The 22679-nt window shown below is 37.7% G+C and overlaps 1 protein-coding gene across 1 annotated transcript in view; it reads left to right on the top strand.

Moving 5' to 3' along the window:
* LOC118280215 (synaptotagmin-7) overlaps positions 1 to 22679 on the top strand; it is a 670807-nt gene continuing 648128 nt past the window's right edge. The window contains exon 1 of the mRNA XM_050702065.1: positions 1 to 188. The gene's annotated coding sequence lies outside the window, so the exon portion shown is untranslated. The remainder of the gene's footprint in view (positions 189 to 22679) is intronic.

Here is a 22679-nt window from a genome sequence, read left to right as displayed (position 1 = left end):
GTACGCTCACGGCCGCTGCAAAGGACGGACGCTACTCGTGCAGCTACACAACCGCGAAATTCGAAAAGTTTGTGTGTTTGTGTTGTGGAAAAGTGTTGTAAGTGCTGTGTGTTTCTAGTGTGTTCCCCCGTGTGTTATTTTTGTGTGAAAACAAATGGATGTTGAATAGTTTTTCGACGGATTAAAAGGTAAGTTTGGTTTTTCTTTGTTGGTTTGTCAAGTTAAAAGAGCTTTTATATATTTCTTTTTACTGCAAATTACGTAAACATTTGTTAAGGTTTGAAATAAGTATTATATAATGGATTTTTAGTTATATTTTCCATGTATTTTAATAAGCTTGAATACAGAATGAGACAACTGTAATTCAATACAAATTATATTGCAATTGTTTTTTTAATGTATAGAAAACTACGTTACTATTTTACAATACAAATTTAATTGATAGTAATTGATCAGATACTTATATGGACGAATAAATTAATTAGCACTTGTAATATATTATTACATTACTTGTAACAAAGACGTTGTAAAATGGTATTTTTATGTAGAACTTTAGAATAATATATTAAAAATGGAGTCAAATCTATAGTACCATCAATCAACGAGCACGCATGAAGAGATTTATGAATGTAGGTAAGCCAGAATCATGGCATTTAGGGTATCCATAGACTCTGCCTATCCCATATGCAAGCGTGAAGATATTTGTGTTGACTTGTTTAAAAAAACAAGTACGCAACTGATGCACTAAGTGTGGTGTGCTTAGTGGGAGCCATGCTTCGGCACGGATGCCCGGCTCAACTAGAGCGATACCACGGCCACTCAGAAAACCGACGTGAAACAACGCTTGCTTTGTGTAAAGGAGGTTACCGGAGGTCCAATTACCAACCATCCCAATATATGATTCCCCAACAACCCTTAAATTCTTAACCCCCAAAATGCGGGCAACGCACTTGTAACGCCTCTGGTGTTCCGAGAGTTTATGGACGGCGGCGATTGCTTACCATTAGGTGACCGTCGGGTTCTGTAGTTTCTACCTATCTTGGCACGAAGGTGTGAGTTAAAGTATATTACTATTCTACGTTAAATGGGTTACAAGAGAGAGATAGGATTCTAGTCACACCGTGTCCGTCAATCAGGCTGAAACTACAGAACGGATTTTAATGAAATTTGGCATACAGACAGGGTATGAGCTGACTTGGGTGACAGGATACTTTTTATCTCACAGGAATGAGGCCGAAGCTGCTGGCAGAAGCTAGTTTGACATAAAACTCCATATAAAATGTGACAAATTTGTATCTCTGGTGCTCGGGTACCAGAGATACAAATACAAGGGCATCGGGGATCTCCGACAACCATAAGTGCGGGTCTGCGGACGGCGAGCAAGGGTAGCTCGCTGCCCGACCAGAACCAAACCTGTGTGTAGAGCGCGTTCCGCGAGCGGTTCATAGAGCCATCAGGCCACCACAGATGGGGGCTCTCGAAAAGCAGAAGTAAGAACAGAGTCGTATTTAGTCAGTAAGAGTCTAACACTCCCTCTCACCTCGCCCATGGCGGGAGAAGTTATTGGATGATTTTCCCCTCAAAAAAGTACCTGAATCTACAGATAGATATTACGTATCTTATTGAATCTGTCTGTTTGAAGTTTAGATGAGAACTGACGCTTGCAAACGTTGAAAACTTATAGCTGACCTTTCCAATCTTTTTTGAAGTATCTGTAATAGAATTCCAACCTTAACGTGGATTGTAATAAAGTCGAAACTAGTATGAATAATTTTGACAGACTGTAGAACATTTTTGTATTTGTACTTGCCGATCGATAAAATTGCTGTTATCTACAAAACAGTACGGTGTATTATCATGTAACTGTAATGAAAGTACAATATTTCCTTAGTAAATTACTAAGTGTGGGAGAGCCATGCTTCGGCACGAATTGGTCGACTCGACCAGAGTGATACCACGGCCTAACCGAAAACCGACGTGATATAACGCTTGTGTTGTGTTTCGTTGTGTGTATGAGGTTACTGGACGCCCAATTCCCCCCTTCCCAATCTTCCCAATCCACGATTCCCCAACAACTAAATTCCTAACCCCAAAAGGCCGGCAACGCATTTGTAACGCCTCTGGTGTTTCAAGTGTCCATGGGCGGCGGCGATTGCTTACCATTAAAGATTGGGATGGAGGGAATTGGACCTCCGGTAACCTCACTCACACAACGAAACACAACGCAAGCGTTGTTTCACGTCGGTATTCTGTGAGGCCGTGCTATCATTCTGGTTGAGCCGGCCCATTCATGCCGAAGTATGGCTCTCCCACACTTAAAAAAAAAGGCGCCACTAATCACATCCCATCAGGTGATACGTCTGCTCGTTTACCCAACTATCACATAAAAATCGTCCCTATACTAAATATATCTTATTTTCGGACTTGTATAGTCTTGTCTGCGTCCCATCAAGTCCCAATGTCTACCATTAGATACAAGGTGAACAAACAGCGAGTGACGTCACCATAGAATATAGGACAAACAAATAGTGTTACATAACTTGCTAATGAATGGGGATTGAGCACGTGGCGTAGTCTAGGTTCTGTAGGGTGAAGTAGGCATTATTATACCCCTCTTTTTATGGGGGGCAAATCATCCAATGACTTCTATCGCCTTGGGCGAAGTGAGAGGGAGCGTCAGACTCTTACTGACTAAAAACCACCCCGTTCCTACTCCTGCTTGTCGAGCCGGAGCCCCGGTAAACCCGCTAGGTAGTCCGCAGCTTCGGATCAGGCGTCAGCTCTATGGCACAGAAACTACGGGCCCCATCTGTGGTGGTCTGATGGCTCTTTGAGGCGCACGCGAAACGCGACGCGCCGCTCTTAGTAAGTTCTATAATTTGTGTTGCGCGATGCAATGTCTCTGCATTGTTCTCACATATGTACAAATATTATTGATTGAAAAAATATATCGGAGAAATAGTAAACACATTACATTACAGACCATTATTTATTTCTTTAATTGTTGACATTTCTTTATAATAATATGTATTTATTGTTAAATAGCTAAAGTTTAAATTCGCAGGATGTGATCGCCTTTAATTGAAGGATCACAAGACCATGTAAATTGGGTACTTTCCAAGGTCAAAAATAAATTATTTTGATATTTCAATATAATAAAATATCCCAAAATAATCGTATTTTCATTCATTCATTTGACGATATACTTATTTATTTAATTTTTCTTGCTATTTTTTGCGTAATAAGTATGCTATTTGACACAAAAAAAATTATGACGTCATAATTTGCAATGTCATACAAAATTTATAGAAAAGTAACGTTTTTGACATTTTGATAAAAGTACCGTATTGAATTTGACTAGTAGTGTAATACCCTATTATAGTAAGCTAGCGACCCGCCCCAGCTTCGCATGGGTGCAATGGTGATATATTATGCATGTATCTATACATATAATAAAATCGTAGAAAAGTGCTGTCTGTACATTGAAAATAAAAATAAAAAAAATAGCAGGGGTTATTGTTATGTCGATGTCGAACCCAAAAATGTAATTAACTTTTTTTTTATCTGTTTGTCTGTTTGTCTGTTTGTCTGTTTGTCTGTTTGTCTGTTTGTCTGTTTGTCTGTTCGTCTGTGCGCGCTAATCTCAGAAACGGCTGATCCGAGTTGGATGCGGTTTTCACGAATATATTGTGGGATGCTTAAATTTACATTTAGTGTTTGTTTCATGTCAATCGGTTCCTAAATAAAAAAGTTATGTCAAATTAAAGAATCACGTCGAACATTCTATGCTTATACCATTAATCTCCGCAACTATTTGACGGATTTGGTTGAAATTTGGTACAGATATAGTTTAGAACCTTAGAAAGGACATAGATATATTTTTATTTCAACAATCAAAAAATAAAATATAAATAAAATAAAAATAAAATAAAAATAAAATAAAAATAAAATAAAAATAAAATAAAAATAAAATAAAAATAAAATAAAAATAAAATAAAAATAAAATAAAAATAAAATAAAAATAAAATAAAAATAAAATAAAAATAAAATAAAAATAAAAATAAAATAAAATAAAAATAAAATAAAAATAAAATAAAAATAAAATAAAAATAAAAATAAAAATAAAAATAAAATAAAAATAAAATAAAAATAAAATAAAAATAAAATAAAAATAAAATAAAAATAAAAATAAAACAAAAATAAAAATAAAATAAAAATAAAAATAAAAATAAAAATAAAAATAAAAATAAAATAAAATAAAATAAAATAAAATAAAATAAAATAAAATAAAAATAAAATAAAAATAAAAGTAAAATAAAATAAAAATAAAAGTAAAATAAAAATAAAATGAAAAAAAAAATAAAAAAAATAATAAAAAAAACGCCTCTTGTTATTCCGGACATACAGCGCCATCTATTGTTCAATTTCCACTTATAGTACGGAATTGAACAATGTCGGGCTGTTCCTATACTCCGTAGATAGATGGCGTTGATCGCGCAATGGTGTAATTACAATTGTTCAGTTCATGTTATTGTTTTAATTCATTGGAAATATGTTTTTACAAAATAGTAAAAAGCAATGAAAAATATAACAATACAACTTTTAGTACAAAGAAAACGCTCTAACGGAGTATAGATAATTCTATGTCGATCGTTACACGACTTCGGTTCATGTTATTGTTTTAATTCATCGAAAAAAGTTAACAAATAGTAAAAAGGTATGAAAAAAATTATATCAATATAATTGAACTTTTAGTACAAAGAAAATGCCCGAACGGAGTATAAATTAATAATCCAAGTTGTCTTTATCCTCGATAGATGGCGTTGGGATCGAAATAGATTGCGCTATGGTTTTGTTACAATTATTTGGTTGGGTATCGGCCGAGCGCTTCGGTACTATTGTAGAAAGTGTATTATCAGTCGTATGATTATTTGTCTGTAGTGGTCCTGCTGTTTCGTATATTCGGTTTCGTTGTATAATTAATAAGTTTATTTATTGGGTTTTCCGGTTTTCTGGTTATTTTTAACGTAAGTTTGATATCGATTATTAGTAGTGTAGTTAGTTTTTTTAATAAAATTGTAAGTCTAATTTATAAATTAATTAGATTAGATTTAAGTCCTTTTATTATTTAGTTTAAGCTTGGTTATTATAGCATAGAGGATAGGTTGTAAAATAATTTCTTTTTTAATTGTTATAAATTCGTAATTCGTAGCTTTCTTTAGTTTTAAGTTAGTTTTCATCTTAAGTTCGGAAAGATTATAATATTTCTTTAGTTAAAGTCCGTTTTTAAACTATTTTTTCAATGCCCTAAGTGAGTATACATCTATTAAAATCAAACGCAGAGCTCATTATGTTGATTTTTGAAGAGTTCCCTGGAATATCTTCCACATCTCATTTTTGAAGAGATCCCGCGAGATCGGGATCTCATCATCATCATCATCATCATCAGCCTATAGCTATGAGAACTATGTGGTTAAAACCAAAAATTTGCCGGAAGTCACTATTCCACGCGAACGAAGTGCGGGCAAAAGGTATTGTACATATAAACCTTCCTCTTGAATCACTCTATATATAAAAAACCGCATCAAAATCCGTTGCGTAGTTTTAAAGATTTAAGTATACAAAGGGAAATAGGGACAGAAAAAGCGACTTTGTTTTATACTATGTACAGTAGTGATTGTAGTTTAGCATGTAACTGAATCCTATGTTGGAAGTCCAATTAAACAAATAAAATATTACAAGAGTACTTGGACATTACATAAATTGAGTAGCAACTATCTTTGTCTTATATTTGCACACACGCGAAGAATTTGTAACTGTTATAAAATAACCTTTTCTACGAGTTTTCCTGTATCGTAACTCTACTCTTAATGTCTGTGAAGGGTGAGACAGCGGTGTAGTACGTGGTATGTAGTATGCCATTTTGGTAATAAGGTTTTTTTTATTAACTTTTTTTGAAAGGGAATATCATCCATCTTTGGGCGAAGTGAGAGGGAGTGACACACTCTTACTGAATAAAAAACCACCCCGTCCCTTTTTTTTAAAGAGGGAAAATCATCCAATGATTTCTTCCACCTTGGGCGAGGCAAGAGAGAGTGTCAGACTCTTACTGACTAAAAACCATCACGTTCCTACACCTGCTTTTCGAGCCGGAGCCCCGGTAACCCACTAGGCTGTTCGCAACTCCGGGTTTTTGTAAATAAGGGGGTGGAGTATTTTTTAACATACTGTCCGCTACTAACCAAAAGTCTCTTCTCACACGTAGAATGTTTGAGCATTAATCACCACGCTTGCTCATTAATTTTAATCTTATAATTAGAAATTACAAGCCCAGGTTTCCTCGCGATGTTTTTCTTCACCGTTAGTCAGTGGTGTTTAAATAATCTTAGATAGTACATATAACTCGGAAAATGTCACATTGGTACTTGCCGTTGGTAGGCATTACTATTAATTTATTATTATTCCTATGCAAAGGGAGTGACGCTATTGTAAAGAGTTAAGCGAGAATAAAGAAATAGGCGTAGAATTAATTATTAAACATTTCTTCAATCGCCCTTTTTAATAAATAATTTTTCTTTCCTCGATGGGAAGAAATTTCCTCATATTTTTGAAAGGAAATGGAATATTAAATATTATATAACAGCAGGGTGTTTATTTAGGTCAGAATAATATTTGATTTTTCGGCCAAGGAGGTCAGTTGTTGAAATAATAATATACTGGCATTTACTTGCCGGTTTCCCCGCTTGAAAATTCTGTGAAGGAGAAGTGGCCTATGGGTCTCCTATGTATAATAATTATATTATACATAGGAGATTATTAAATCTCCACGCTTGGCAAATGCGGTGAAGATCGCAGTTTAAAAGATTCAGATATGCTATTATATATCTGAATCTTTGCTGCTGTTTGATCGTTTTATCCCCATTTGTGTTATAAGTCCCATGTAACACGGGGTAAGCCTATTGTCATATACTGGGCTTAATTCCAGACTCCGTGCTACTACTGAGAAATTTTCGAAACACAGAAAATAGCCCAGTAAGTAATACTTTGCTCAGTAAACGAACTCGAGACCCCTTGTTCGGCAGTCGCACTTGCAACCACTCGACCAACGAGGCAGTCTTACTACACCCACAATAAGAGTAGGCGAGGGGATAATTACTTTCCACTCTATTGTTACAGTATTATACGTGGTGTAACTAAAATAGACAGTTTAAAAACCATCACTATTTCGCCCAGTTGCTCACGTATCTAACGGCCCTGAGTCCGGTTTATTGACACAACCGGACGATCCGTATCCGGCTAATTCCCGGTTCAACGGAATTCAGGTGTTAGAGCTAAAAGCTATTTTATGGAATGGTGACTGAATGAAGTTAGATACGTATGAAAAAGGGAAGATAGATTTGGGTTCACATGACTTACCAAACCGTGTGGTGACGTTAGAATATTCTATATTTGTCCATTTGCCACCGCTCCAGCTCTTAATGCGGGTGTTATGCTAGTTAAGGAGAAGGCGGGGCGCGTAAATAAACGAATCTCCTTACGCCACAGCTGTCGACAGAGACACGAGAAGAGCCCCGGTAAACTGACCACGTAGTCCAAAGCTCCAAATCAGGCATTAGCTCTAATGGGCCTTATTTGTGGTGGTCTGACGGCTCTTTGTGGCGCGTGACGTAACGCATCGCACCGTATGCACAGGAAAACTTTGACTTGATTTGCCTTAGAAGAGAGATTGGGTAGGAATCGACTGTCACAGGCCCTAATTGGCATATATGCTAAATAAGAATATGAAACCAATGTCAGATTCTTTTACTTATTCGAAACTGGAACCTAATCTTAAACACCGGACATAAAACAGCTGTCTCATTACATGACATTACATATAGAAAAGGCATAATATACAACCTGAACATAAATAGCACATAATGTAATTTACATATAAATATAGACGCGCTACAATTGACTACGGACAATGGGGCCTACGGTGCTACGGCGTAGCGTGACAGCTACGACGTAGCCGGTGTAGCTGACATTAATTTTTCTTCTACCACACCTTGGCTGACAATTTTCATAGAATGACTTTGCAAGATAATGTATTGAAGCATTACGTAGCCTTTTTAGGTTGCATGGTGTCTTTCATGTGTTAGGGGAGGGTAAGGTTCGATTTTGTGTCAAGGAAAAGATTTATTTTTTCGTAACAAAGGCTACCGTATTTTTTTTTTGCGTCAGATGGTGTTAATGTATTTGGAGGTTCTTTTTGTCTAATAGAACAATTTCTGGTGTAAAATATTTATAGTGATTGGGTAAACAGAGCTCACATTATTATCAAGTAATTTGATGAGAACGAAACGGTGATTCAAGTCAAAATTATTTATTTCAAATAGACTAGGAATGCAATTTGGAATGTTAATATAATAATATTAAAAACGTCTGTCTGTCGGCCAGTCCAGTAGTGAATCTGTATGCTCGTTCCAAAGTGTAAATTCCTATGGAGAGAACCAAAGATTCCAAAAGGTTATACCATTATAATTATAATGATAATATATATTACTTTTATGGCGTTTTAAGTAATATTTATGATTTACTGACACTTTAGAGTTGAAATTCTCATTATTTCCATATGAGAAGAGACAAGTACCTGATATTATTTGAGTCTTATGCAATAATAAATAATAATAAAATAAAAAATATACATAAAATGCCTTTTACTTTGTTTAAAAAAGAATTTAATTGAAAAGGAGTCTTTTTAACCGACTTTAAAAAAGAAGGATGTCTTCAGTTTGATATGTTTGTATGATTTAATGTTTGTGCACCATTATCGTAGTCGGATAAGATAGTAATAATTATTACTTCATCATCATCAGAGAACAGCTCGATCACTGCTGGAAATAGGCCTCTCCAATAGCAATTATTAATTAAGTATATTTTTATTAGAGTAAGCAGAATTAAAAACTTTGCCCCGGATTAGTATTTTTCCTATGTCATGGGTGCTTTAAAAACATACACGTGATGCATTCTATATTTCAACACCCCGCCCCCAAAACCATTGGCTGTCTGCCGATGTCTCTTTGTTTCAGCTCCAATGCACGTACTGTACAGTCAGGTAATCCAGCTGCCTACTGATTTAAGCACAGCACGTAACAACTTGCCACTGTACAGCTTAACATCGCTTTAAATTCTACACACAGACACGGAGAAATTCGTAATTACATGTTTTTACCGACTTCACAAAAAGGAGGAGGTACTATGTTCGACTGTTTGTATGTTTTTTTTTTTTTTTTTAAATAAACAATCCGTATGTTTGTTCATCGAATACTCCGTCAATTGTCGACGGATTTTCAAAATTCTTTTTTTGTTCGAAAGTAGATAGTTCTGAGGTGGTCCCATTGTCACCAAGTTAGGATCTGATGATGGGATCTTAGAGAAATCGAGGGAACTCCTCAAATATTATAGGGAACTATATAGTGATTTTGGTATATTCATCTAGGATTGAAGCATTTACAGTCAAAAAGTAACCTTTGAAGAGGTGGAACTGATGAAGAAGACCAGAAATGGCCAATGGAACTTCATACTCACATAGAAATCACAATAAAGTTATACTCCGTCAATTGTCGACGGATTTTCAAAATTCTTTTTTTGTTTGAAAGTAGATAGTTCTGAGGTGGTCCCATTGTCACCAAGTTAGGATCTGATGATGGGATCTTAGAGAAATCGAGGGAACTCCTCAAATATTATAGGGAACTATATAGTGATTTTGGTATATTCATCTAGAATTGAAGCATTTACAGTCAAAAAGTAACCTTTGAAGAGGTGGAACTGATGAAGAAGACCAGAAATGGCCAATGGAACTTCATACTCACATAGAAATCACAATAAAGTTAATTAAGTGACTGTGACAATACAAATAAATAAAGTAGTTATTGAGATAGAGAATTTTAACCGACTTTTAGTATCGCAACTAAAAAGTGTGAAATAAAATACTTTTTACAAAAAAATAATTAGATAACTCATTGCTGCATTGCGTACGATATTTCTTTTTGGGTTCTGGGGTTTATGTTGGGTCTTTGGCGAGGTGAGGTCCTTAGTCTAATGTTGTTTTAAATTTTTTTTTAGTATTGATTTGTTTGCGTTTGGCCACCAACCCGCGTACCAGAACAGCGAAGCGAAGATGTGGCCGAAGATGGAGCACACAGACTTAGAAAGTACTTATTCACTCTGACCTTGAAAAGACCCGGGTTGAATTTCTCAGGTGGTGGTGGTGTTCTTGCTTTGTTTTTAACGCACCCAAGGTAAGTCCACTTTGTAGTGATGATAATGGGAATTTCGAAATGTCCTGTGACTTTACACTGACAAACGTGGCTAGGTTTTATAATGTCTAATTATAAGTTTGAATTCACCCCCCAGCGTGGTAATTAATGCACAAACCTTCCTAATGTTTCCAATCCCGGATTCCCCAACATACCTTAAATTTCTAACCTCCAAAAGGCCAGCAACGCATTTTTAACGCCTTTCGTGTTTCAAGTGTTCATGGGCGGCGGCGATTGCTTACCATCAGATAATCCGTCTGCTCGTTTACCGGCTTATTCCATAAAAAAATATAATATTGTGTAGAAAATAAAAGAAGCGATCTATTCTTACCATCAAACTGTGAAGTTTGGTGAGCTAAAGTGTAACATTAAAATGGTATTAAAAAAAATATATGCTAGACACGTTTTATACCTATACGTGTCAAATTTCTATGATACCTAGTACTTACTAAGTAAATGGTCTTAGTATTACCTGTTTACACCTGTGTCGAATTTGTAGTTTGATTTTATTGAAATTGTTGCCCTATTTTTTTGTAAGCAAAGATAGTGTTTTTTTTAGAATGCTTTCTTGAATGGTTGGTATTTGATTGAGGGTCTAGAGGAATTCGTTTTCAGCATTTAGGTTCAGTAAATAGTGGTGTGAAGTTTTTGAAAATGCGCATGTAATTAATATTTTTTTATTTATTAATCTGGAACAACTTACGTTGTGTTTGATATCAATAGAAAAAAATGCATGCAATTTAACAAAAATACGCAACGCAACGCAACGTCACGCCTTTTACCCCCGATGGGGTAGGCAGAGGTGTACATTACAACACGTAATGCCGCTATACAATGTACACCCACTTTTCACCATTTGTGTTATAAGTCCCATGTAATAGGGAGTGAGCCTATTGCCATATACTGGACACAATTCCAGACTCCGTGCTACCACTAAGAAATTTTCGAAAAACCGAAAACACAGTAATACATACACAAAAAACCAGTAATACTTTGCCCGACCTGGGAATCGATCCCGAGACCCCTTGCCCGGCAGTCGCACTTGCGACCACTCGGCCAACGAGGCAGTCTTGAGCTGCGCATTTTAACAAAAATAGTAAACAATAAAACATGATCCCGATAATACAATATAATTATTACATAGATAATATTGCCTTAACGAAATTAGTATTATGTAACTAAATTATAATTTATCTAAAGAGTACTAAAGCATAATTAGGATGGTATTTAATTTCCTAAATACCGTATCAAGCAAAAACAAGCGATTTAGTTAACCACATATTTTTGTCATCACATTAGCTACGACAATGTACGAAAAATGAGCGAAATAGGTGCATATTTCTATGAACTTGTATGTTTGTAAACGCACCCACGACATATGGGAAAAACCCAGTGTGTGGGGTACGTTTAAAAATAAAACACTAAGTGAGAATCACATATGTACCTCTCTACAGTATGTATGTACTTCTCTGCCCACCCTTCTGGCAATTAAAAGGTTTGAGATAATTTGCCATTAAGAGTGCTTTTTCCACCAGAGATGTGCTATGCTACATTGCTGTGGATACGTTTGGCTTCCACCAATCATATTCATTGGTACACATAGTTTAGTACTCGTGGAAACTTACTTAGTTAATCTATGTTTTTTTATAATGGAAATATGCGTGCCTCGGATGCGTGCTATGGATGCGTGCTATAGATGTGTGCCATGGATGCGTGCTATAGATGTGTGCAATGGATGGCCTCCCTACTATCGATATATCGCTTACTTGAGCTGCGCATCTTATTCACACATCTACACAGCTTAGTATCAGTGGAAACGGTTACATAGTTTCACAACTTAGCTAGCACATTTCTGGTAGAAAAACACCCTAAGAATATACCTAATAATCCGGAGCTGCGGGCTGCCTAGCTAGTTTATCGGGGCTCCGGCTCGACAAGCACGAGTAGGAACAGTGTGGTTTTTAGTCAGTAAGAGTCTGACACATCATCTCGCCTTGCCCTGTCGAGAAAAGTCATAGAATGAATTTCCTCCCCTTAAAAAAAATATACCTAATCCTTTGTCTTAAAACAAATTTCTCTAAAACGCCTACCAGCTTCAGTGCAAACATATTGACAAGCAAACACATATCAAGTGGCTGAAATTCAGTAGTTTCAGGACCAACGTCCTCCTTCGGTGTCAAAGCGCGTGTCCACATCTCCACGACACGGCGTCGTCAACGTGGAACGGAGCGGTAATGTAAGTGTGGGAGAGCCATGCTTCGGCTCGGCCGGAGTGATACCACGGCCTCACAGAAAACCGACGTGAAAACACGCTTATCCAATTCCCCTCTTTCCAATCTTCTCAATCCCCGATTCCCGAACAACCCTTAAATTCTTAACCCCCAAAAAGCCGGCAACGCACTTGTAACGCCTCTGGTGTTTCAAGTGTCCATGGGCTGCGGCGATTGCTTACCATCAGGTGATACGTCTGCACGTTTACCAGCGTGTTTCATAAAAAAAAACGTGTCACATCACGTTGCCGCGTCTTTCTAGTGCACGGTACGGCAACGTCGCCGTGGGACGGCGCGTCACGTCGCCGTAAGCCGATGTAGCTCGATGCTCTCGCTCAGTTAATGCTTCAATGTCAATGTCTTTTTAACAATAGCAGAAGCAGAATACTGTACTGTGTGAACAATGTGCGGTCCATATCTCGAACGAGACTTACGCATGTTAGTGAAGAATTTTACAAGGCACGGCGACGTGTAACGTTCATTTTTACGTTACGTTAACGTAAATTTACACGACACGTCAACATTCCAAAGTCAAAGTCAAAATTATTTATTTCTAATAGACCAGGAAGGCATTTTTGAACGTCAAAGCAAATATAATAATATTAATAAAGTCTGTCTGTCGGTCAGTCCTCTAGTGAAGCTATTTGCTCGTTCCAAAGTGTAGATTCCCATGGAGAAGAACGAGCAAGAAACTCCATAGGTTACTCTTTTTCAATCAGATTCACAATACAATTTTTGGTTACATTGTTTCGATTGCTTCAACTATATGAGAACAATGTAAAACTAATTATTATATGTTATCGGCCTACTCACGTAACTGTTTGACGAGGAACTCGATTAGTTTCAAGCCTTGCTCATATTTATGAGCAGCATTTCGCGACACACGACGCGGCGCTTGTCGCGCTGCTACTGGCGACTCGAGTTTCGCGCCCATCGCGCCCTCTGCGGCAATGTAAAACTAAATATTAATGTAAAACTAATGATTCAGTCATAGCGATAGAAAAAGAAAACAACCTTGAGGACAACAAAACCGTCTACCGTGTCACGTTACCGCACCATTCCACGTTGACGACGTCGTGTCGTGGTGATGTGGACACGCTCAAAGGCTCAAAGGCCTCGGTCAAGATATTGCGTTTGTCTCTGAAACCGTGTTCAAACTTTCAGGATTTCAGCTCACGTTTTCAGAGCGTTCGATCCAATATCTATTCGATCTTGGAGCTTGTCTTTTAAGGGGTAAACAGAGGTGTTCTGGTTTAAAATGTTTGTTTAATAGAGCCTGGTTTAAGTAGTAGATGAATTGAATGTTATGATACTAGAGATATCATTATTCAAGTGTGGGAGAGCCATGCTTCGGAAAACTTAAATTCCTAAGTCCCAAAAAGCCGGCAACGCACTTGTAACGCCTCTGGTGTTTCAAGTGTCCATGGGCGGCGGCGCGGCGATTAATTATCATCTGGTAATACGTATGCTCGATTACCGGCAAGAAAAAAATCATGTTATTACTTAGTAGTAAGACCAAAGGCACCTAACAAGAAATGCTCCAATCCAACAACTAAATTGTCATTTAAAGGTCAATGGGCAAATTGTATGGGAAAAAAACCCACGGCGGACAGAAATGAAATTATCAGGAAATATGAATAAAATGTGTCTAGTTTATCATGGTAAGGGTGGCATTCTTGTGGGATGTGGGATTATGGAGAAAAATAAACTTATACATAATTATTTATTCGGCGTGATCAATATCCATAACATAATTCGCATAGAGCTGAAAATTGGCATAGACGTTAAGTACATCATTATAAACAAAATGTCAAAAATCCCCATCTATCCCACCTTAAGTAAAAAAAATATTCAAGGTCAAAAGGTCAAAATTATGTTTTTTTCTATTTTTCTCGAAGACGGTAAGTTTTATCGTACAAATATGTTTGACGGAGTTGTAGATCATACAATTTTCTACAAAAATGGTTCATCCCTTTTACTCTTACGACTTTTCATTCGTGAGATATCACGGTTTTAATCAAATAAATCACAGTTTACTACAATACTCGCTACTCCCGCGCGATTTTACCTGCTGCGCGGCTCCTATTGATTATAGTCAATAAATAAACTATTTAACACAAAAATAATAATTCGATTCAGGTCAAAAGTTCTTGAGATTAGCGTGTTCAAACAAACTCTTCAACTTTAAATATTAGTACTACTCCCGCACAGTTTCAGCTGCTACTCGACTCATATTGATTGTAGCGAGATGTTATATAGCGTATAGCCTTTCTCGATAAATAGACAATTCAACACAAAAATAACAATTTGATACGAACGGATCTACAGATTAGTGCGTCCAAACAAACTATTCAGCTTAAAATAATAGTGATACTCCCGCTCGGTCTTATCCGCTGCTTGGCCACTGTTGATCGCCGCGTCACATTTTATAGCCTGAAAACCTTCCTCGACAAGTGAACTATCTAAAAAATAATAAATCAATTCGCAGTAGTAGTTGTTCTGGAGATTAGCGCGTTAGGAGATTCAAACTAACTCTTTAGTTTTTTTTGTTACTTTCGTGAGACATACTAAATTAATTATTATGTTATCGGCTAACTCACGTAATTGTTTGACGAGGAACTCGACTAGTTTCAAGCAGCGCTACCAGTAGCAGCGCGACAATCGCCGCGTCGTGTATCGAGGAATGCTGCTCATGAATATGAGCCTCTAGCATGGCTTGAAACTAGTAGAGTTCCTCGTCAAACAATTACGTGAGTAAGCCGATAACATAATAATTAACTCTTTAGTCTTAAATATCAGTACCACTCCCGCGCGGTTTTACCCGTTGCTCGGCTCCTAGTTATCATAGCGTGATGTTTTATAGCCAACACAATACAATAATGGTCTATAAGAATTGAGCAGAGCAATTGAAACAGCGCCGGATTACTTATTAAGCTAATGTATAAGCTAAAGAGTTTGTTTCTTTGAACGCACAAATCTCCAAAACTACAAGAGCAAATCGAATTACTTCTTTTGTGTTTGATAGTCTATTTATTGAGGAAGATTATAATTTATGAAACATTACGCTTAATAGAAGGTGAGCATCGACTGAAACTGCGCAGAAGTAGCACTAATATTTAAGCTGAAGAATTTGTTAGAACACACTAATCTCCAGAACTAGTAATCCGAATTGTTTTTTTTTTGTTAATTACCCCATTTATCAACTTATGCTGTAAGCTATAAAACATCATGCTACCTTCAATTAATAGGAGCCGAGCAGCAAGTAAAACCGCGCGAGTATTGTGTAAAATGTGATTTATTTAATTGAAACCGCGATATCTCACGAATGGAAAGTCGTAAGGGTAAAAAAGATGAACCATTTTTGTAGAAAATTGTGTGATCTACAACTCCGTCGAACATATTTGTACGATAAAACTTACCGTCTTCGAGAAAAATAGAAAAAAACATAATTTTGACCTTTTGACCTTGAATATTTCTCTTAGTAAAAGTCAAATCGATGAGGATTTTTGACATTTTGTTTATAGTCAAGTAGTTAACATCTATACTAATTTTCAGCTCTATTAAGCGATTTGGGAATTATGTCAAGGTTGCGACTTAATTTCGTCTATTTTTGGCTCTAACTTTTTTTTCCCATGGATTTAAAAAAAAATAACTATACCTAATGTTAAGTAAATTTATACTCTTTCATTTGATATCATTTTCATTCGTGTCCGCGACCGGGTCGGATTCCGCCCAATGACCTTTGAACTTTAAATATTATGTCGTACAATATATATCATAAAGTCAATACAAAAAAGCCGACGGCGGGTGGCCAACCCACGGTCCTCTTGAGTTGTAATTAAGTTTAAATTCCACAATCTGTAAAATTGATAATCCACAGAAGTTAATCAGAAACTTTTAACAGGTTGAAGATGAAACAGTTCAAAAATAATATCATCGGAAATATTCACTAACCGTCCTAGGCAATAGTTTAAATCTATGTATTTTTTTTTTATGAAACACGCCGGTAATCGAGCATACGTATTACCTGATGGTAAGCAATCGCCGCCGCCCATGGACACTTGAAACACCAAAGGCGTTACAAGTGCGTTGCCGGCTTTTTGGGAGTTAGGAATTTAAGGGTTGTTGTTCGGGAATGGGGATAGGGAAGATTGGGAAGGGGGAATTGGGCCTCCGGTAACCTCACTCACACAACGAAATACAACGCAAGCGTTATTTCACGTCGGTTTTCTGTGAGGCCGTGGTATTACTCCGGTCGAGCCGGCCCATTCGTGCCGAAGCATGGCTCTCCCACATTAGAATGTTAATTCCTAATGTCAAATGTACGCTTAGCATTTCGCCTAATTAAAACTATCGGTGGAATTACATTAAGGAGTAAATAGACAGTGCACTACTGCCCTGCTCTAGTGGGTGTGTTTGTTGAGGCGCCGGCACGCGGTGGAAGCCTCGTGCTTACAGCTCGCTGGCAGAGAGCCGGCAGCTAGCTGCCCGCTTGGCAAAACAGCGTTGCATCGTGCTCGTTTTAACCATTATATTATACACACACACACAACTTCACGCCTTTTATCCCCGAAGGGGTAGGCAGAGGTGCACATTACGACACGTAATGCCGCTATACAATGTACACCCACTTTTCACCATCTTTGTTATAAGTCCCATGTAATAGGGGTGAGCCTATTGCCATATCCTGGACACAATTCCAGACTCCGTGCTACTACTGAGAAATTTTCGAAAATCCGGAAAAACCCCAGCAATACTTTGCCCGACCCGGGAATCGAACCCGAGACCCCTTGTCCGGCAGTCGCACTTGCGACCACTCGACCAACGAGGCAGTATATTATACTCGCGGTGACAAAAAGCTTTCACCTAGTGACCAGCGCACCGACTGCGAGCTTGCGCCTCGTGGATGACGCGCTGTAAGCACGGTGGCAGCTAGCGTTAGGTACAATTCAAAACAACGCTGTGCCGGATAAAAAAAAAACAAGTCCCTTTTCCAATAAGGTTCAATTTCCCCTGCAGTTTTTCAATTTTCTTCTCTTTGAAGTAACTGCATATTGGATTACGTAGTCCAAAGAATTTGCTCCCTTAATGACCACTTAGCTAATTAATGTCTATTCATCATTAAGGTAAGTGGGAACACGGTGTGGGTAATTAGGTGTGGCAGTGGGGGGGGGGTCTCCCTAGCTAGCTAGGAAAGTTGTGACTTACCTAGCATTTTGTATGAAAAGAGCGTGTTTTACTGCCTCGCTGGTTTAGTAATAGCAAGTTCCACTGCTGGAGCAAGAGGTCTCAGAGTCGATTTTCGGGTCAGGCTTACAATTACTGGGCTCTATTTATTTTTTTCTAAAATTCGCACGGAATCTGGAATTGTGCCCTGTATGTGGCAATAGGCTCATTCCCTATTACATGGGACTTTAAACCTAAATGGTGAAAAGAGGGTGTATATTCTACATTGTAAAATCGATGTGAAACAACGTTTGCGTTGTGTGAGTGAGGTTACCGGAGACCCAATTACCCCCACTCGCAATCTTTCCGATCCCGATTTCCGATCGAAAGGTGTCTATGGATAGCGCTGATTGCTTACCATCAGGTGATCCGTCTGCTCGTTTACCGGTTTATTCCAAAAAAAGAAAGAAAAATATTACAATAGTAAAGAAATTTCGTTCCCTGGACCAGTTAATTCAATTTGAGAACATAAAGAAGTTAAATAAACATTGATTCTACTCTGTATAACTTTTGTTCACAAATACGCACGATACGATGAAAACCATTCCTATCAATTGACGAAGCGACAGAGACAAACTAATATGTAGGTATTGTGTATGAAAAACAAAATACTCATAATCATTCATTTATATATTTACTATTGTAATCTCTAAATTAAGTATATTCCTTTAACCATCCAAAATAATCTTTATACATATATAGATATAATTCTTCTGTAAGTGTGTATGTCACTGAACTTCTCTTAAACGACTGGACCGATTTTGATGTTTTTTTTGTGTGTGTTCAAGGGGATCTGAGAATGGTTTAGATTCACAATTTTGTCCGCTGGACAATGTTTTTTTAATTAATTTTTAATTTATTAGTAGTTGTTGATTTTGGAATGTTTTACATTGGATCCGACAAATTTTCAAATTAAAGACGTATAGACAGGACAACGTCTGTCGGGTCCGCTAGTAATCCTATAAAACAGACCTTTTATTGTGATAAACTCAATTCCTAATCCTATAAATAAAAATTGATATTCAAAAGTTTCAAAGCCTAGGTTTTAGGTTTTGCTAACTAAGCGTCGGACCTAAGGTTTTTAGATCGCCGACTAGGCTAAGTTTAGGTCTAGGATCTAATAAACCTGTTAGGACATGTTACAACGTAATAAGGGTCAGTATTGAGATTACTAGATTTCAAAATTTACGTTGATAGCGTGGAATTTGGAATAAAATATGTATGTGTGTGTGCGTACTGTAAGTAGAATTAGGTTTAATAGGTATTATGTATAGTCGGCAAAGTTTGGCAAAGGTAAATAAAGATACATATTTTTATTTACACATTATTTACAACTTAAAAATACCAAAAAAGGAAAGTTAGGCGTCGAAGTACTCGTCCGCATCGCTGTCACTGGGGAACGTTCCCAGAAGACTGGCCGCATTGCCACGTTGAATGGCAATGCTTATCTTCTGACCGAAGAAATAGCCAGCCTTCTGGTTACGCGTAGAGTCGAATAGCTTATGTGCAATCTCTTTAAAAACAGTATGTGCACCAGGACCCCATGGCCCAAGTGTTTCGGCCCCAAACGGCTCAAAAAAATTGTTGCCAAATAAATAAAGATTGATTCAGTACAAAGAGAGTAGTGGCTATAGTAAGCGTGCTTTTTCACCAGAGATGTGCTATGTTTGTTACGAAGATGTAATAGCACGCATCTTTCCATATTAAAAACATAGCTTAGCTGAGTCCGTTTTCACCAGTGCTAAGCTATGTGTATCAATGAATATGATTGGTGGAAGCCAAACGCATCCACAGCAACGTACCATAGCACATCTCTGGTGGAGAGGCACCATTACCACCATACTAAGTTGTTGCTTTTTAAACGAACCAATAATTTAGCATTATTAAGTCATTGTCGTTTTGGGTCTGGGTATCATTTATATGTGAACCTATATATTTATAAACGCACCCACGATACAGGAAAAAATCCTAGTGTGGGGCAATGTCTTTTTTAAATGTACTTAAAGATATAAAATCTAACAAATCCTTGAGTATAACACAAAATAGTTACAATACAAAGTAAACAATTTGTTCTCGACGCTTAGGGTGATAGTTCTGAGCCTGACTGGCTGTCATCTTGCCTCTCTGCAAAGAGGTTCCAACCTCTTTATCTGTGTTACCATAGGAAAGTACAAGGGAGTCACGTGTTCTTTTTAGAGTTCCTTTTGTTAAACGGTTCGGTATAGTAATATTATATGGCGACACATAATAAGTGACAGATGACAGAAGTCGTATATAGGCAGAAAATTTCGTGCGAAGCTATAGAATGATCTACAAAACTGTGGAATTAGCTGTCGTCGGCGGTATTTTCGAAACGATAGGATCTTGAAACCTTCAAAAAAAGAGCGTACTCCTTTTTAAAAGGCTGGCTACGCACCTAGGACACCTCTGATGTTGCGGGTGTCCATGGGCGGTGCTGATCGCTTCCCATCAGGGGCCTTATGGAACTATACAACCTACATAGCTCCGTCCCTCTCGCACTGCTCAGTGATCGACCATTCTGACACAATTGTAATAGCAGACTAAGGCCCCAGGTCATCCGTCTGCTCGTGTGCCCCTATTTAACAAAAAAAAAAAAACTCAACAAGGATTCTCTCTACACTTTCAACAACCCGACTCTAACTTAACCAGAGGCTTTATGTACAAAATAAAAATGTAAAGAAGTGCCGACACACGGTGTCTGCAACGTGACAAGAAAATATATTCGACAACTTGACGACGGCCTTTCGATATAATACACATTTTGTATGCTGTTTCTTTTATATATACAGCGTGTAAATAAGTACCCATATACATCAAGAAGCACTGAAGAATACAGGTTGAATAGAACCTCTACATAAAGTTTCAGCTTAAAATAGGTTTAAAAAAATTGGTACCAAATACTTGGCGTCGCATGGTTCTTGATTTTAAATCATACAAACGTGTCACAACACTACAGGGGATCACTTGCTAATATTACGAAACATTTCTTCTGTAAATCTGTCGCCTAGTACCTATCAACCTAATTTTGATTCGCTATCGTTTTATATGTTATCTAGAAACCGTGCACTTGATATTACACCGTGTATATAAGGTGTTTTATTTTTTTATAGTATAAGCCGGTAAACGAAAAGAAGGATCACCTTATGATAAGCAATTGCCGCCGCCCATGGACACCCGAAACACCAGAGGCGTTACAAGAGCATTGCCGGCCTTTTGGGGGTTAGGAATTTCAGGGTTGTTGGGGAATCGGGGATTGAAAAGATAAGAAAGGGGGGTAGGAGCATGCGAATAGGTAAGTATACGTGCATTAGGTACTTATACAGTTATAGCTTTGCAAAAAGACAGACTAATACAAATATTGAACAAGAAAAAGTACTCGTATCACATTTACATTGCTACTGACAACTTAATTTAACTGCCAAACAAATAAAGTATCATGTATGTATGTGTGTAGTATGATTTCTGTATGTATTTAGTTTGTAAAGACTTGTCAAATGTCAAAGATTGCGCTGCAGGAAATTTGTGTCGTCGCGGTTAACGCGGTTGAAGTGGATGTGTTTATGTGAGAACCAATGATTCATTTTTATATTTGTTCCAAATTATTATAATTCTTGTTATGGAGTTGAACACAGGCGCAAGGTCGCAAGCCTTTCCGTGTTTTACCGGATACATTTCGGAGAGTGTGCGGGGGAATTGCACAACTTGATTCCTCCTAGTCCTTTTCATCACCAAACCACAAGACAATCGGCAAGGCATCACCGTTTCATGGTGGATATCCCATCCACTCACACGAAGCGCTTCGCTTCAAGCTTCCTTGTGCGAACTGGTAGGGAGTAGAATTCTTTGCCGGGGTCTGTGTTTCCTGATGGATATAAACTGGGTGTCGTCAAGGCCCGAGTGATTAGGTTGCTTATGGGTAGATGTGTTCCATCGTAGGCCGTATCATCACTTACCATCAGGTGAGAAAGCGGCCAAACGTCGACCCATTAAACGTAAAAAAAGTGACTGATAGACAACATGTCGAAATATCTTCTGCTAACTTATGAGCCTTCCTAAGAGGCGTTGCCATAATTTCAAGGTATTTTTTAAAACATTACCCTTTTTTAAGGGGGATGATCATCAAATGACTTCTCCCGTCACAAGCAAAGCCAGAAAGAGTATCAGACTCTTACTGACTAAAAACCATTCCGTTGTTACTCCTGCTTTTCGAGCCAGAGCTCCGGTAAGCTCGCCTAGTGTAGGTTCGGGTATTACGACACCCGCTACACGCCGACATTTAAGTGTGAGAGAGTCATGCTTCGCTACAAATGTGCAGTCTCGACCGGAGTGATACCGATGTGAAACAACGCTTGAGTTGTGTTTAGTTGTGTAAGTGAGGTAACCGGAGGCCCAATAGGAGATTAGGGGAATCGGGGAATCTCAAGGAAGTCTCCTTCCTAATCTTTCCAATCTCAAGGAAGTCTCCTTCCTAATCTTTCCAATCTCCGATTCCCCAAACAACCCTTAAATTTCTTACCACCATAATTCCAATAACACACTTGTGAATGTTTACCATCAGGTGAGTGCGATGCGATAAGTCTACTCGAATTATATCATAAAAAAACCCGCGGGAAGAGTAGGTGTAGGTAGTGAAAAATGTAGTTTACTCTGTCGTCACCATACGACAATTGGAAAGACAACACATACTCGAGATTTCTTCACGTAAAAGCCTGAGATATGTTGAGTAGCCTCCTTTGGGAATGTAGGAAAGCATTAAGAGAGCAAATCCCGATATTCATACGAAAGAAAAAACGTAATTTATATTCGTACGAAGTCGTGAGCAACGGCCACTTTGGGATAAACGTTTTCAATGATACTTATG

The sequence above is a fragment of the Spodoptera frugiperda genome, chromosome 21, assembly GCF_023101765.2.
Source record: "Spodoptera frugiperda isolate SF20-4 chromosome 21, AGI-APGP_CSIRO_Sfru_2.0, whole genome shotgun sequence".
NCBI classification, from domain to species: Eukaryota; Metazoa; Arthropoda; class Insecta; order Lepidoptera; family Noctuidae; genus Spodoptera; species Spodoptera frugiperda.
Note: the sequence above shows the minus strand (reverse complement) of the source record. Positions and strands in the feature narration are given on the sequence as shown.